At 31.8% G+C, this 16,244-nt stretch overlaps 1 pseudogene; it reads right to left on the bottom strand.

The window, feature by feature from the left end:
- Window positions 1–13,957: 13,957 nt before the first annotated feature.
- LOC138338020 (uncharacterized) lies at window positions 13,958–15,292 on the bottom strand (annotated as a pseudogene).
- Between the last annotated feature and the right edge of the window lie 952 nt (window positions 15,293–16,244).

Raw genomic sequence — 16,244 nt, 5'->3', positions numbered from 1 at the left:
CCTTTATAAAACATACCACCACCAAAGTAGATTCAAAAGGAAACATTTGAATTGTAAATCTAACAATGTAACTCAATTTCCTTATTTATCAACATGACTGATACCTTGATGATTTTCATGAATTTACATATTTTGACTTATTATTGATCGTCTCTTCATTGATCTTATCATATCCTTCACTAAAAGTTCTACGCAGTTATTAATAAACTCAAAATCAAAAGATAACTTATCGTCACACTCGAGTTGAGCGTATGTACACTCCTTTCTTAAGTCTTATTCAATAGTTTTTAAAAAATTTGATAAACATGTGACTTTAAAACCATGACCATATTAAAATCTATGAAACCACATGTCTCAGAACCTGATACAGGACCTCCAAAAGGTACCTCTTTATCCCTTGCAATTAGAGAAAATATTCTTGTTCTCACCTCTTTCTGAAGACTACATTATATCCCACAATTTTTTTTAGTTTTTTTTTCATTATGGCTTTAACTCTTTTAAATTCAATTCAAGCGGTGTCCCAACATCTGCTAAAACTTTCTATACAACCACAACATTAGATGCTTGCAAATCGTTAGCATTGTACAAAATTCATTTAATCAACAATCCTTATTATATAATTTCATCTCAATCACGATCCATTACCAATCCTTATTATTATTACAAACTCTAATTGCCTCCATTGTCTTAACTAAGATACCTTTTATTAAATATTATATTAAAATACCTCATAATACATACTATAAACACAATGCTTCTACAAATTTAATGCAAGCACCACCCAAACACAGCGGTTATTCGGAATAAAAAAATGATCTTGCAGACTTTTGAATCCAATCTCCACCGTTCAAATCAACAATTAAGATGTCAAGAACACGTGTTTCAATTTTTAGCCTATTCCAACAGTAAGTTAATTCAGAAACACGATTTGAAGATTGCTAGGCGGAGAAAGGTATGCAATAAAATAAATCTTTTTCTTTTCTCTTCTCTCTTGTTGAAAGCTCTCTCAAAACCTCTCTTATGTCCTAATGTCTTTCAAGAAGAATACTAATGAATATTTTAATTTTTCTCTTAAGATCATCCTTTATTTATACAATTGTGCTTTTCCTTACATACTCAAAATCATCTACAAAGAGGATTACAAATCAAATTCTTTTCCTAATAAAATTGAAATCCAAATAAAGAGAATAATTTCAATCCTTTTCAAGTAGGATTAGGCCTAGTGTCCAACTCTCAAGCAAATATTAAAATCGATATCAGAACCGGTGAAACACTTTCAAGACTTTGTTGCCATTAAAACTGATTCTAAATGAGAATTTTCGATACTAATACAACAAACATAAATCATAAAGGTCATATATCACTTTCTTTTTTTACAATCATGCTTAGCTAGACCTTTTCATCATCAAGGTGTGAACCTTTTTCTTGACATGACACCTTAAACTCAGGTATATCAATAAAATTTAAGGGACTAACTCAATTTTATAAGCATTTTCTTTCTAAAACCTTCAATTTAGTTAACCCAAGAATACTCAATAAGATTTTCTTTCCCTATAAGTTTTTCATTTTAGTATTAGTTTACCTTTTGAAACTTAAGATAAAATCGCCAGTCCTTATTCAGAACCCTCAAGATACATTTCACAACCTACATATATTAATATTGTACCAATGATCCACCACTAAAATTTTCCTTTAAAATAATGCTCAATCTAAGTTACTGTAGTAATAAACTAGTTGGTTTCTCAATAGGGAATGCAACACTAAATCTTATTATCTGACCATGTCATACAACTGGTAACTCCTTTAGTAATTAGTATTCTTACTTGACAATCGATAAGATCATACCCAAATATTCCACATATTTCTACCATTGAATAAATTCAAAACTTTATCGAATTTGTTCTCTCTAGACCAAATAATTTGTTTTACTTCTTAGATCAATTCAATAACAAAAATAGCACGCATTGTAACTCTAGCCAAGTAAGAATTGATGACTTTCTCTGATATGCCCCCACTTTATGAAATATTAGTAGTTTTTTACTAATCGACACTCAACCTGAGACTACCACCACATTTTGCAGTCGAGAAAATATACCTATTTCTAAGGACACATTTTTTTTCTTTCCGTCGTTGTTATTTGAAATAGAGTGAAGAAGTTTAGATACCAATTTGTGTCACCTAGATACCAATTTGATTCAAGTAGTAGCTCGAAAGAAATGAGTTTTCCTAAAGTCCTATAGCTTCTCGATGAAAAGTAAAGTCGTCCCATACCGTTCCGCAAGACTCTACTAGACTTGTCCTTGTGTGATGAGATCACCGAACCTAACACTCTGATACCAAGTTTGTCACGACCCAAAATGAGTCGTGATTGACACCCACACTTAACCTTCTAAGTGGGCGAACCAACCAATTTAACCTAACTGACAAAATACGAAGAATAATAGTATAAAATAAACTATAGTACTTAATAGGTGAGAAGCAACAAACAACATGAACAAGCGACAACTGAATCAAGTAAGTAATCAATCACAATATAAAACACACACGAGGACTTATACCTTCACATCACGTTCGTTGAGAAATGAGTTCTTTGAGATTGAGTATATTAAATTAATTCAATATCCTTTTCCTTTAATGTTACTTTGTCGGAACGTGACACTCCAATGCAATTATACCGTGTCGGAACGTGACACTCCAATCCAATTATACCATGTCATAACGTGACACTCCGATCCAATAATATCATTAATTTATCATTTGACTTTCAGTTCATTGATAATATAGAATCAAACCTTTTTTATTCAAGGCATCACTTTGATTAGGAGGATTTAAGAATATAAATTCCACGATCTCAGGATTTCAGATCAGTCACATAATACACAACCAAGTCCCACAACCACACAATCAACTACATAATCATTCAATGCATATCAATCACTATTAAGAGTTTACTGTCAATAGCTAACATAAAACATAACCTACCTCCACTGAAAAACCGAAGTCAAGCAAGCTACTTCTCCAATATTTTTTCTATCATTAATGCTTATGAACCTTTCCAATCTATCAAATACATATGCATAATTTGTAAGTTAACGAGTCTACAAAAACTCATATTACTATATGTACTCTAGCCTAGATCCAAAAACTCACCCAGTTCTACAGTCACGTTCCTAAACTTGGATATCAACTAATTTATCAAGTCTCATACATGTCAAAATTTCAAGCCTACAATTAAGTCTATATTCCCTCAAGTAACCTAATCTAATGATATTATATTATATAATACATTTATTTTAGTTATCTATCCAATATATCAAAATATAGTTCATAATATGATACCTATCCAAAAAGTTACAGCCCAAGTCATATGGATCATGTACATCAGTATGTCAAAGAGGAGAAGATGAAACCTCCTCCCTATCATCCATGATCTATGCACCATCTGGTCATTTTTTTTTTTTTTTTTTATTATTATTATTATTATTATTATTATTATTATTATTATTATTATTATCTTTACTGTGGTTACACTAGACAATTACAGTACAAATTTAACCCACCAAAATCATAAGCATATAACAATAGAAACCAATTTTCAACATACCTATTGATGCCTCAATCATTTGGTAATCATTACCAATGATTGCAGGTAAATGTTACTGCAACCTATAGCCTCTACGTAAGAATAACTTGCCAATATCCCTTTTTCCCTTCTTCCTCATTTAATATATATATATATATTAGTTAAAACATGACATCGATCAATTAATGAATTAAATTATAATGTTACTAAATAGAAAAATTCTATTAAGCTTCGACTACAGAAAGTAATAAATCATTGTATTCACTAGCTAATACACTTATACCAACACATAATTTTTCAGTGATTTTTTATCATTAATTATCCTCTTAGACTTTGATTTTTGTTAATATTCCTTCTACCATAACATGACATTAAGTAGTATATGTAATGATATATATAATCTCCCACCCAACATTTAATATGCATAGACAAACATTGTGGCTAATTGAAGATTTACATGAAGGCAGTTGTTTTCCATTCAGTTTTTGTTCCACGTCGTCCTCTCTTTGTTCTCCTCTTCCCCTCTTTTCTTTTCTTCTACGGATTATTTACTATCCTAATTATTAAAAGACTAATTATATAAGTGGTAAAAGTAACCCCTATTACTTTTAATGTTATTTTTTTCAACCATTAATTAATAAATTATTAAAATTATCCCACTAATGTAATAATAAAGTTACAAATAGTTCAAAATAACTTAAAATCTATCGAGAATTCTTTTATGAAATAACACGCTCTAGTATTCAAAGCAATCAAATGGATCATTACAGTACTGGTGGAGTCACACTTGACTTATAAAAAAATTGTTGAGGTAGGACCTTCACAAAAACATGATGATAATTAAATTAAACTTTGATCATTTTATATTAGGGAAATTAAGTATGTTGATAATACTACTATTCCAAGAGAAAAAATATTTCTCTAATTTGATTATGAAAACAGCTAACGTTTTATGAAAAAGACTAATGTTAACAGCAAAATTAGTTGAGGACTCTTAAAATAAAATAGTCTTTTAGTAGTTCAGGAAATGATATTAACTATTAAAGAAACTTGTTAATAGCAAAGCAGTCTTAAAATAGTCTCAAAGAGATTTGTTAACTTTCATGGTTATTCGCCAAATAGCTTTCATGTTGAGACTGACAATGATAGAAAGATTGAATATCTTTATATTACTACAATAAAGATGAGGAAAAAATATGTGCATGAAATACCTATACTTTCTTATGGATTGCACCATACAAGTATTCAGTGGTGGGGCTAAGATTTTCAATTTGGGGGTTCAAAATTTGTAAAAATAGGCACACGGAGTAAGCGAAGGGGGTTCGACATCTACTTTATATACATAAAATATTCTTTTTACCATGTATAAATAGTATAATTTTCCGTCGAAGGGGGTTCATTTTACCAAGGTGGCTCCGCCCCTGCAAGTATTAACATGAGTAAAGTTGAATCATCCTAATCATTTTATCATTTGGCATCATGACCAATTGGGTCATCTTGATTTTGATTTTGATTTTAATATGATATGCAAAATTATTGAGAATTCACATGGACATATATTGATGAATTAAACAAGAATATTCTCTTGGTTGTTCGTTCTCAAAGAAAGTTAGTTATTAGATCATCAACAACTTTAGTTAAGATTGTGTCCCCTATATTTTTTAAGCATATACAAGGAGATATATGAGTCAATTCACCGTTCATGTGGATCATTTAAATACCATATGATATTAATAGATCCATCTACATGATGGTCATATGCGTGTTTATGTCACGCCTCGAGACCATCCCTAGACGTGATAGGTTGCTTAAAGCCACAAGTGTCCCTAAGATAACCTCGTGGCATGAAATGATACTAAAATCAGCAAAATCAATAGAAAACTAAAACACATATGTGAAAGCTAAAAACTGAAAAATCTGGAGAGAACCCATAATATTGAGATAGACAAAATCCGAAGGACAACACAACAAGGCCGAGGTCAAATTTCATAAAGAGAGTGGTGAAAGATCTTTATAATCTATTATTGAAATATAAATTAGCAACTACTATTGGAGTTTGTGGTTTTAAATGGAGAATTATTAACTGATTAACTAATGAGTTTGCAATCAAGAAATGAAAGACGAACTTGGGTTATAATTCTAGGAGATATGAATTCAAGCAAATAAGTTACTACCAAATACTTCAGGTGTGTTCATTATTCAAAATTGAAAATTCTGAAGCATCTCAACCAATTGCCAGAAATCACCTAAGAGCACAATTGTCGGGTATGTAGCAAGAATTGATGAAAATAGAGGAAAGGAGAGGAATTTGAAAAGTTTAGAACTTAAAAGGTTGGGAACTTGAAAAGTCCTCTAATGCTTTAATGAAAAAGGCAATAGTCCCTTATCGGTAATGAAAATGAAAATAGGAGAGTTAAAATAAATGAACACTCCTATTAATTATTAAAAGGGTTGGAAAGAGGGACCCCCTCGCGCCGTCGTCGTCGCTCGCTTTGGCTTTGGCTTTGTCTTTGGCTTTGTCTTTGGCAAATGATCGAGAGACAATTTTTTGGACAAATTTATTTTAATTATTTATTTAATTAATTAAATGGCCAAAAATTATTTTCAATTAATTAGTTGATAACAGAAGTTAACCGAAATATTTTCAACTTTTTAGTTAACCCGACCCGATTCGGATCCGCGCGCGTGACCTGTTTTAAATTCCGTTATATTTAAAAATTCCCGCCATGCCTGTTCGTGTTCTGAAAGGTTGCAACTTTCAGGAACAGTCAATACCATTTGAAAGTTTGCAACCTTTCATTAATGGTCGTGTCAATTCCGAAAGGGTTGCAACCTTTCAGAATATACTATTCGTGCCTATAAATACCATTCAGTCTTCATAATATTTCCCTATGATTTTTCTGATCTTCCTTTTTCTTAAAAATACATATTTCTTCGTGTACTTTCCTGCTGTGGATTGATTCGCTGACAGTAGATTTTTTGGTATGTATACTCTACTGATTAAGATCATTTTACCCTGGGAGGTTATATTTCAAATCAAACCACGGATACTAGAGGGGAATAATTTCCTTAAGGGGACACTGTGAATTCAGTGGACTTGATTTTCTTCCTAAATTATTAAAAAAAGTATTCCAGATTCTGGTAAGTTTTTAAAGATTCAATTATTTTTTTACAAATAAATTTATGTTCATATTACTTACTAGTTCTAAAAATTTTAGGTACTTCGTGTTTCTGAATGATTTATTACAACCAGTAATTTCTGATTTTCATAACCACAGATTGACAACAATCTTAAGGAAATTAATAAATCTGTGTTTCTGGTGGAGACAAAAATCTTTGTAATTTTATACTCCTTTAAGTCTGCAATTATAGTTTATTGCTTACTTATACTATATCAATTTTGTTTATCAGAAACGAAAAACACTGGTGTTACAGTGGTTGTTGCTGCACCAACCCGAACTCTTGTATCACAAGCAGAGAAACCGGGTAAATTCACAGGTGTGAATTTCAAAGGATGGCAGCAACGAGTATTTTTCTAGCTTACCTTGGTCTGCAGAAATTTACAAGTGAAGATACTCCAGTTCCTGCTGATGATATGCCAGACAGGGAAAAATTTATGATTGTTGAAGCATGGAAACAGTCAGACTTCCTATCTAAAGGTTACATTTTGAGTGCTTTAGAGGATGACTTATATAATGTCTATAGTGCAATAACAACTTCAAAAGAGTTGTGGAATTCACTTGAGAAGAAATATAAGACAGAAGATACATGCTTGAAAAAGTTTGTGGTCGCAAAGTTTTTAGACTATAAAATGGTAGATAGTAGAACTGTTGGATCACAAGTGCAGGAACTTCAACTTATTCTCCATGATCTGATTGCTGAAGATATGATAGTAAATGAAGCTTTTCAAGTGGCTGTAATGATCGAGAAGTTGCCTCCTTCGTGGAACGATTTCAAGAATTATCTAAAGCACAAGCATAAAGAAATAAAGCTTGAAGATCTTGTGATTCGTCTCAAGATTGAGGAAGATAACAGAAATGCCGAAAAGAAGTCGCGTAAGAGTTCAACAATCATTGGAGTTAATATTGTTGAAGACGCTCCTACCAAAAACAAAAAGAGAAAGAAGTCCAACGGGCAGAAGTCAGAACAGGCCAAGAAGAAATTCAAAGGCAACTGTTATAATTGTGGCAAGACTAGTCATAGATCTTCTGATTGTCATGCTCCAAGAAAGGACAAAAACAAAGGCAAAGGCAAAAGTCAAGCAAACATCGTGGAAAAGAATGGAAAATGTAGATGACTTGTGTGCAATGATATCGGAGTGTAACTTAGTTGGAAATCCCAAGGAGTGGTTTCTCGACTCAGATGCCACTAGACATATTTGCTCTGCGAAAGAAGCCTTTGCAACGTACACTCCTGCTGAGTACAATGAAGATTTATTCATGGGAAACATAGCAACAACAAGGATTGCAGGAACTGGGAAAGTAATGTTGAAAATGACATCAGGCAAGGTGTTGACTTTGAACAATGTTCTGCATGTCCCTACTATTAGGAAGAATTTAGTTTCTGCTGCACTACTCGTTAAGAACGGGTTTAAGTGTGTCCTAGTTAATGATAAAGCTGTAAGAATGAAATGTTCATAGGAAAGGGCTACCTCAATGAGGGTCTTTTCAAACTATATGTAATGGTTGTTGACAGTATTAATAAAAAGTCTGCTTCTATTTACTTATTGGAGTTAAGTGATTTATGGCATGCCCGTTTGGGGCATGTATATTACAAAGCCTTGCGAAAATTGGTTAATCTAGAAGTATTTCCTGATTTTAAATGCGATAAATTGAAATGTGAAATTTGTGTGGAATGTAAGTTTGTTAAACATCCTTACAAGTCTGTTAAAAGAAATTCTAAAACTTTAGACTTAATTCACACAGATATATGCGAATGAAGTCAACACCATCTCGTGGTGGAAAAAAGTATTTTATAACTTTTATTGATGACTGCGCTCGATTTTGTTATGTATATTTGCTTAATAGTAAGGATGAAGCAATTGATGTATTTAAGCAATACAAAAATGAAGTGGAAAACCAATTGAATCTAAAGATAAAAATGATTCAGAGTGATAGGGTGGAGAATATGAATCTCCTTTTGCAGAGATATGTTTGGAATATGGTATTATTTATCAAACTACTGCACCTTATAAACCACAGTCAAATGGTTTAGCAGAACGGAAGAACAGAACATTAAAAGAAATGATGAATTCATTAATGATCAATTCTGGTTCACCGCGAAATCATTGGGGGGAAGCCATCCATACAGCTAATAAAATACTCAATAGAGTACCCCATCAAAAAACACAATCAATTCCATATGAGTTGTGAAAAAGAAGAAAACCTAACTTGAAATATTTCAAAGTGTGGCGGTGTTTAGCCAAGGTAGAGGTTCCTTTATCGAAGAGGGTTAAAATTGGACCCAAAACAATATATTGTGTCTTTATTGGGTATGCTGTGAATAGTAAAGCCTGTCGATTTTTGGTTCACAAATATGATAATCTTGAGATTCGTGTAAATACGATAATTGAATCAGATAATGTAGAGTTTTTTGAAAACATTTATCCGTATAAAACTGAAAGTGAGTCAACAAGTGAAAGACCTAAACGACCATGAGAAGAATCAATCGAAAATATTCTAACTAGTGAGGAACCTAGGCAAAGTACTCGAAAACGAAAATCTGTTTCTTTCGGACCAAATTTTGTAGCACTATTGCTTGAAAATGAGCCTCAAACATTTAAAGCAGCTATATCTTCGTCAGAGTCAACTTATTGGAATGAAGCAGTCAATAGTGAGATTGAATCAATACTATTGACAAATATAAGGCTAGAATGGTAGTCAAAGGGTACAGACAAAAGGAAGGTCTGGACTACTTTGACACATACTCTCCAGTAACAAGGATAACATCAATTAGGATGTTAATAGCACTAGCAGCAGTGCATGATCTTAAAATCCACCAAATGGATGTAAAAACAGCCTTCTTAAATGGAGAGTTAGAGGAAGAAATTTACATGGAACAGCTTGAAGGGTTTATAGTTCCTGGTAAAGAAAGAAAGTGTGCAGACTTGTGAAGTCACTTTATGGACTCAAGCAAGCACCCAAACAATGGCATGTTAAATTTGATCAAATAATGTTGGCAAATGGATTCAAGATTAACGAATGTGATATATGTGTTCACATTAAAAACGTTATGAATCATGAAGTCATTGTTTGTTTGTATGTTGATGACATGTTAATAATGAGTAAAGAAATTGACGATATAAATGCTACTAAGCGCATGTCGTCCAGCAAGTTCGATATGAAAGACTTAGGAGTTGCTAATTTGATCTCAGGGGTCAGGATTATCAAAACTCCCCAGGGACTAGCATTATCTCAATCTCATTATATTGAAAAAGTATTGGATAAGTTCAATTACTTGAATTTCAATGTAGTCAAAACTCCAATTGATTTAAGTTGTACATTTAAAAAGAATGAAGGTCAAAGTGACTCTCAATTGGAATATCCAGAGTGTTGGGAAGTTTGATGTATATTATGAATTGCACGCGACCTGATATAGCATGTACTATTAGTAAACCGAGTCGGTACACTAGTAATCCGAATCAAACTCACTGGATGGCTATGAAATGTGTGTTGGGTTATCTAAAATAGACACAACATTATGCTTTGGATTATAATAAATATCCTCTTGTGATTGAAGGATATAGTGATGCAAATTGGATCACTGGGTCAAATGATGTAAAATCCAAGAGTGGTTATGTATTCATACTTAGTGGAGGAGCTGTCTCTTGGAAATCTTCCAAACAGACATGTATTGCTCGCTCCACAATGGAATCTGAATTATTGCTTTGGATAAGGCTAGTGAAGAAGCGAAATGGCTCCGGAATTTCCTAGAGCATATTCCATTCTGGCCCAAACCTGTTGGACCATTTTGCATACATTGCGATAGTCAAGCAGCAATAGGTAGGGAAGGGAGCGTTATGTACAACGCGAAGTCTCGTCATATACGACGTAGACATAACACCGTACAACAACTGCTCTCTAGTGGAATTATCACAATTGACTATGTAAAGTCAAGCGATAATGTGTTAGATCCACTAACGAAAGGCCTAGTGAGAGAGGCAGTTGAAAGATCATCTAAGGGAATGGGTTTACGGCTTAGGACAAGTCATCATGACGGTAACTCTATCTAGCAGAATTGAGATCCCAAGAGCTAGATTCAAGGAGAAAAACAAAGTTGTGGCTGACGGTTCGACATTGTCAATTAACTCAATCAATTCTCATGATGAAGACAATGTTCAGGAAAAGGTTAAGACTTTAAGGCTTGTTAATGAGGTAATAAAGCTTAAAGTTTTTAATGATTTGCTAAGTTTGGTAGATTTGACCAAATAGTATATCTACGAGATGACACAGTTAGAAATCACCTATGTGAGTGTGAAGTGGAAGCCCCTTCAAAGAGAATTTTATGTCAAAAGTCTATTCTCTATACACTCATGAAACCAGGAGGTGTTCATGGATGAAACGAATACAACCGTAAGAATCATAAACAGTAAAGGGTTAATTGTGTGACATATGGTTGTCTAGGTACACCAAAGTTCGACGGTTCAAAGATATCACATCTACCGATTGACCGAGTATATCCGACATATGTTCACTACAGAAAGTCCAAGGGGAAATCTACTTATCCAGATGCAATTAATCCTTGCTTGTAAAGTACACAATTGTCCGTGCATTCCTATGTTATAGCTGTTTCCCATCAATGTGGGGGATTGTTGGGTATGTAGCAAGAATTGATGGGAAATAGAGGGAAGGAGAGGAATTTGAAAAGTTTAGAACTTGAAAGGTTGGGAACTTGAAAAGTCCTCTAATGCTTTAATGAAAAAGGCAACAGTCCCTCATCGGTAATGAAAATGAAAATAGGAGAGTTTAAATAAATAAACACTCCTATTAATTGTTAAAAGGGTTGGAAAGAGGGACTCCCCTCGCGCCGTCGTCGCTCACTTTCTTCGGCTTCGGCTACGGCTTCGGCTTCGGCTTTGGCGTTGGCTTTGGCTTTGGCAAATGATCGATCGAGAGATAATTTCTTGGACAAATTTATTTTAACTATTTATTTAATTAATTAAATGGCCAAAAATTATTTTCAATTAATTAGTTGATAACAGAAGTTAACCGAAATGTTTTCAACTTTTTAGTTAACCTGACCCGACTCGGATTCACGGCGTGACCCATTTTAAATTTCGTTATATTTAAAAATTCCCGCCATGACTGTTTTGAAAGGTTGCAACTTTCAGGAACAATCAATACCATTTGAAAGTTTGCAACCTTTCATTAATGGCCGTGTCAATTCTGAAAGGGTTGCAACCTTTCAGAATATATTATTCCTGCCTATAAATACCATTCAGTCTTCAGAATATTTCCCTAAGAATTTTCTGATCTTCCTTCTTCTTAAAAAACACACATTTCTTCGTGTACTTTCCTGCTGTGGATTGATTCGCTGACAGTAGAGTTTTTTGTATCTATACTCTACTGATTAAGATCATTTTACCCTGGGAGGTTATATTCCAATTCAAACCTCGGATACTAGAGGGGAATAATTTCCTTAAGGGGACAATGTGAATTTAGTGGACTTGATTTTCTTCCTAAATTATTAATAAGAGTATTCCAGATTCTGGTAAGTTTTTACAGATTCAATTATTTTTTACAAATAAATTTCTGTTCATCTTACTTACTGGTTCTAAAAATCTCAGGTACTTTGTGTTTCTGAATGATTTATTACAACCAGTAATTTCTAATTTTCATAACACGGATTGACAACAACAATGCCACCTGGGAGTTTAATTAATTTGTTCATCCATTGCGTGTCTTAGGTTGGCTATCATATGTCTAGTGCAATCTATTAAATGGAGGTTGGTAGCTCTTAATCCTTGGTAATAATTCATTTTCCTAATTTTAAATTCTTTTGAAAGACAAGAAAAAACCTTAATATACAACGATCATCTCTTCATGAGAAGACTTTAATGTAAATAATCTACCATCGGCATTTCTACTCTAAGTTTCATAACCCTAGTTATGAGTTGATGGAAATAATTACTAAAGGAATTTGAACAACTAAAGAACATAAATATAAAAGAAAGTAAATAAACCCTTTAATTAATGCATCTCTACTAAGAGTATCTTATTCATTCCACAATAATCTTCCATGAAACAATAACCAATCCTAAAAATCTAAGAATGTCGAAAAATCTAGGCAAGTAATAATTCTTAAATTCTATGACTAATCGTAATCCCTAATGATAATTGATAACCCTAAAAATGTCATCATACTAAACATATTCATGATAGTAAGGTAACAATCCTAATGTTGATCGAACTCTGATTTGACTTGATCAAACTAGGTCCAAACAAATAGAGGATCATTATGTGAGGCCGGTTATGTGATCCTAGGGAGGGGGTTGCAAAACTGGGTCCATCTTGGACTCCTAATTTCTTATCCGTGCATCACATAAGTATTAGATTTTGGAATCTCACTTTTCGATAGGTGCGACATGTGGTCCGTTGCGTGGAAGCAAGGGCGGCTCAAATCCGTTGGTCGCTTAAGGCTAAAATCAAATTAGACGTCTTAAAAAAATTTATAAATGCTTTTATTTTAAATCTATTTTTCTAGCTTTTTGAGATGCAAAGTTAATAATTTTTTTGTAGTCAATCTCTTCTAATAATTCTTTTTCAATCGATAGTATAGCCAAACCACTTAATCTTTCTTGAGACATTGTCGATCTTAAATAAGATTTTATTATTTTTAATTTTAAAAAATTTCTTTTTGCTGAGGCAACTGTTACAGGAATTGTTACCATTATTCTATAAGCAATGTAAGCATTTGGAAAAGAATCATGTGTTTTTATTTGATTGAATATCTCAATTAGAGTATTGTCTTCTATTTTTATGATTTTCCTTAACACTTTTAATTCAGAAAATAAGTCTAAACCATCAATACCGGTGAGTATTATGTTTTAAGGAACATTCAAGATTAAGACAATATTTTTTTAAGTTCTCCTTATCTAATAATCTCAATTTTCTCCACTAAATAGAAAACAAAAAATATTTTCATATATACTCAGTGGCGTAGCCACGTAGTGTCATAGGTGTCTAATTCGTCGGAGAAAAAATAACATATATATAAGTAAAATGATATACTGAAATAATTAATTAACCTGTTTTGGACACCCTTAACATAACAAGTTCCTATTTTTGGACACTCTTTGAGAAATTTTTGGCTCTGCCACTGTATATAGTACAAATTGTTCAAATCTATTTTGAAGTGAAAAGATGGACTGGCCTACTATGTATAAGAAGTGATCAACTCTAAGTGATTCTTCGAGAGATCTTGTGGTTTCATTGTCAACATTCTCATCAAATTGTTTTTTCTATAAATCACATGTTTCTTACGAAATACAGGTTCTATATTCATCTCTAATGCTATTTTCTTAGCTGGAATTATAGCACTTGTAAATCCTTCTTCTCTATATGTTTTCAAAAAAGAAACTAAACCTCTTAATTGATCTATAGAGACATCAATATGCATATCTTTTGATTGTAAACTTTTTCTAATTGAATTTACGGTAAATAATACATCATTCCAAATAGTCATACTCAATAAAACTTCAAAATTTTCAAGCTAAAAAATTGCTATACAATTAGCTTTACTTTTAATTTCTGGATCATCACTAACTTCTCTAATTTAAATAAAGCATTTCTTATTTGTGGAGTTTGAAACCTTATTGCTTTAACACTTTCAATACGACTTTTTCACCATGTTTGTGACAATAATTTAAGAGTTAAACTAGGTACACTATCTTTTAAAAATTTTCATCATTTAGTAGACGAAGAAAATAGTGAATATATACGTTGTACCACTCCAAAGAATGATATAGCTTTTGTACAAGAATTAACCATATCACAAAGTATCAAATTTAGATTATGAAAATCACATGATGTATAAAATGATCTAGGATTTATATCAATAAGTCTTTTTTGCACGCCTTGGTGTTTTCCCTTCATATTAGACCCATTATCATATCATTGTCCTTTGAAATTATCAATATCAAGTCGAATACATTTTATTTCATCTAAAATGACTTGAAAAAGGTCTTTTCCATTTGTATCATCCACTTTTAAGAGTTCTAAGAAATATTCAGCTACATTTATTGGAGTTGTCGAAATATCTACACTACGTATTATAAAATACATTTGATCTTGATGACTTGTATCTGGCGTGCAATCAAGTATGATAGAGAAATACTTTGTTTTTATAACATTTTCAATAATTTTTTTTAATTTCACTTGCCAATAAGTTTATTAATTCATTTTATATATTATGTCCAAGATAATGATAATGAATTTCATCATGTTCGATTCATTGAATATGTTCTTGAATAATTGATCAAATTCTATAATCATTTCAATAAGACTCAAGAAGTTTCCGTTATTTTCTTGATATATTTTTTCATTTTCCCCCTAAACGCCAATTATTTATTCCAAGAGTTTTTTTGACATAAATAATTCTTGACAACACATTTTCCCAATATTCTCTATCTCTATTAATTTGGTCTTGGATGTTTTTATCGATTGTTTTATTATTACATAATCTAAATTCTGTATTAATCCATGAGCTCATATTAATAATATGTTGGTTAGTTGTTTCATGAGTTCTAAGCTTATTATTTTTTGTATTAAAGGTCATATTAGTTAACTTACAACAAAAACAAAATACCTTATTCAAATATTTAAAATAAACTAACCATCTTTTTTCGTGTCTTTCTCTAGTTGCCAACTTTTTTGAAAATAATATGTAGTTGAAAAGTGCCTTAAAAAAATTTATCCTTTGAAAAACATGTGTCGGTAATTCTAATTGGTCCCTTTTTTACAAATAGTAAGTCTCTTAACTTTGTACCATTAATATTACATTGACTAGGATCATAGATATTTTTAGAAGTATGATTATTTAATTCATGTATAAGTTCTCGATTTTCTTGGGAATCTATATCGGACTTTTCACTAATTTCCTCTCCTTCTTCTTCTTTTTGGTTTATATCACTGTCTAACTCAACTTCAACTAAGTTAGTAACTTGTTCTTCTAAAGAGCATTCCCCTACCTTTTTTGATTTAAATTTTACATTGTTTTCTAAAATTTATCAAGAGCACCTTTTTGAGATTTTATCAAGTTATCAATCTTTTTGTTTTTAAGTTCTGAATGACCAAATTCATATTTTCTATTTGACATATTAAAATCTACCAAATATTTTAAACACTATTTACAATATCAAATAAAAATATAATAAATATAAGATACAAAACAAAAATAATATTAGAAATTAAAATAATATTATCGGATTCAAAAGATATGAAAACTTGATTTTCCAAAACGAATCAGGCTGCTGCAATATATTTTTTTTTCAAATATAAAATATAAACTATCAATAGAACAAGTAAATTCTTAAGCTTGAATAAGAGAGAGATATAAAATTAGAAAAGAGAAAGTGAGAAGAAATAAAAGAGAGGAGGATAGAATATATAAAAAAAAAACTTAGAAAAAAATAAGGTAAAAAAGAAAAAGATAACTTGAACAT

Source organism: Solanum lycopersicum, chromosome 8, assembly GCF_036512215.1.
Source record: "Solanum lycopersicum chromosome 8, SLM_r2.1".
Classification (NCBI taxonomy): domain Eukaryota; kingdom Viridiplantae; phylum Streptophyta; class Magnoliopsida; order Solanales; family Solanaceae; genus Solanum; species Solanum lycopersicum.
Note: the sequence above shows the minus strand (reverse complement) of the source record. Positions and strands in the feature narration are given on the sequence as shown.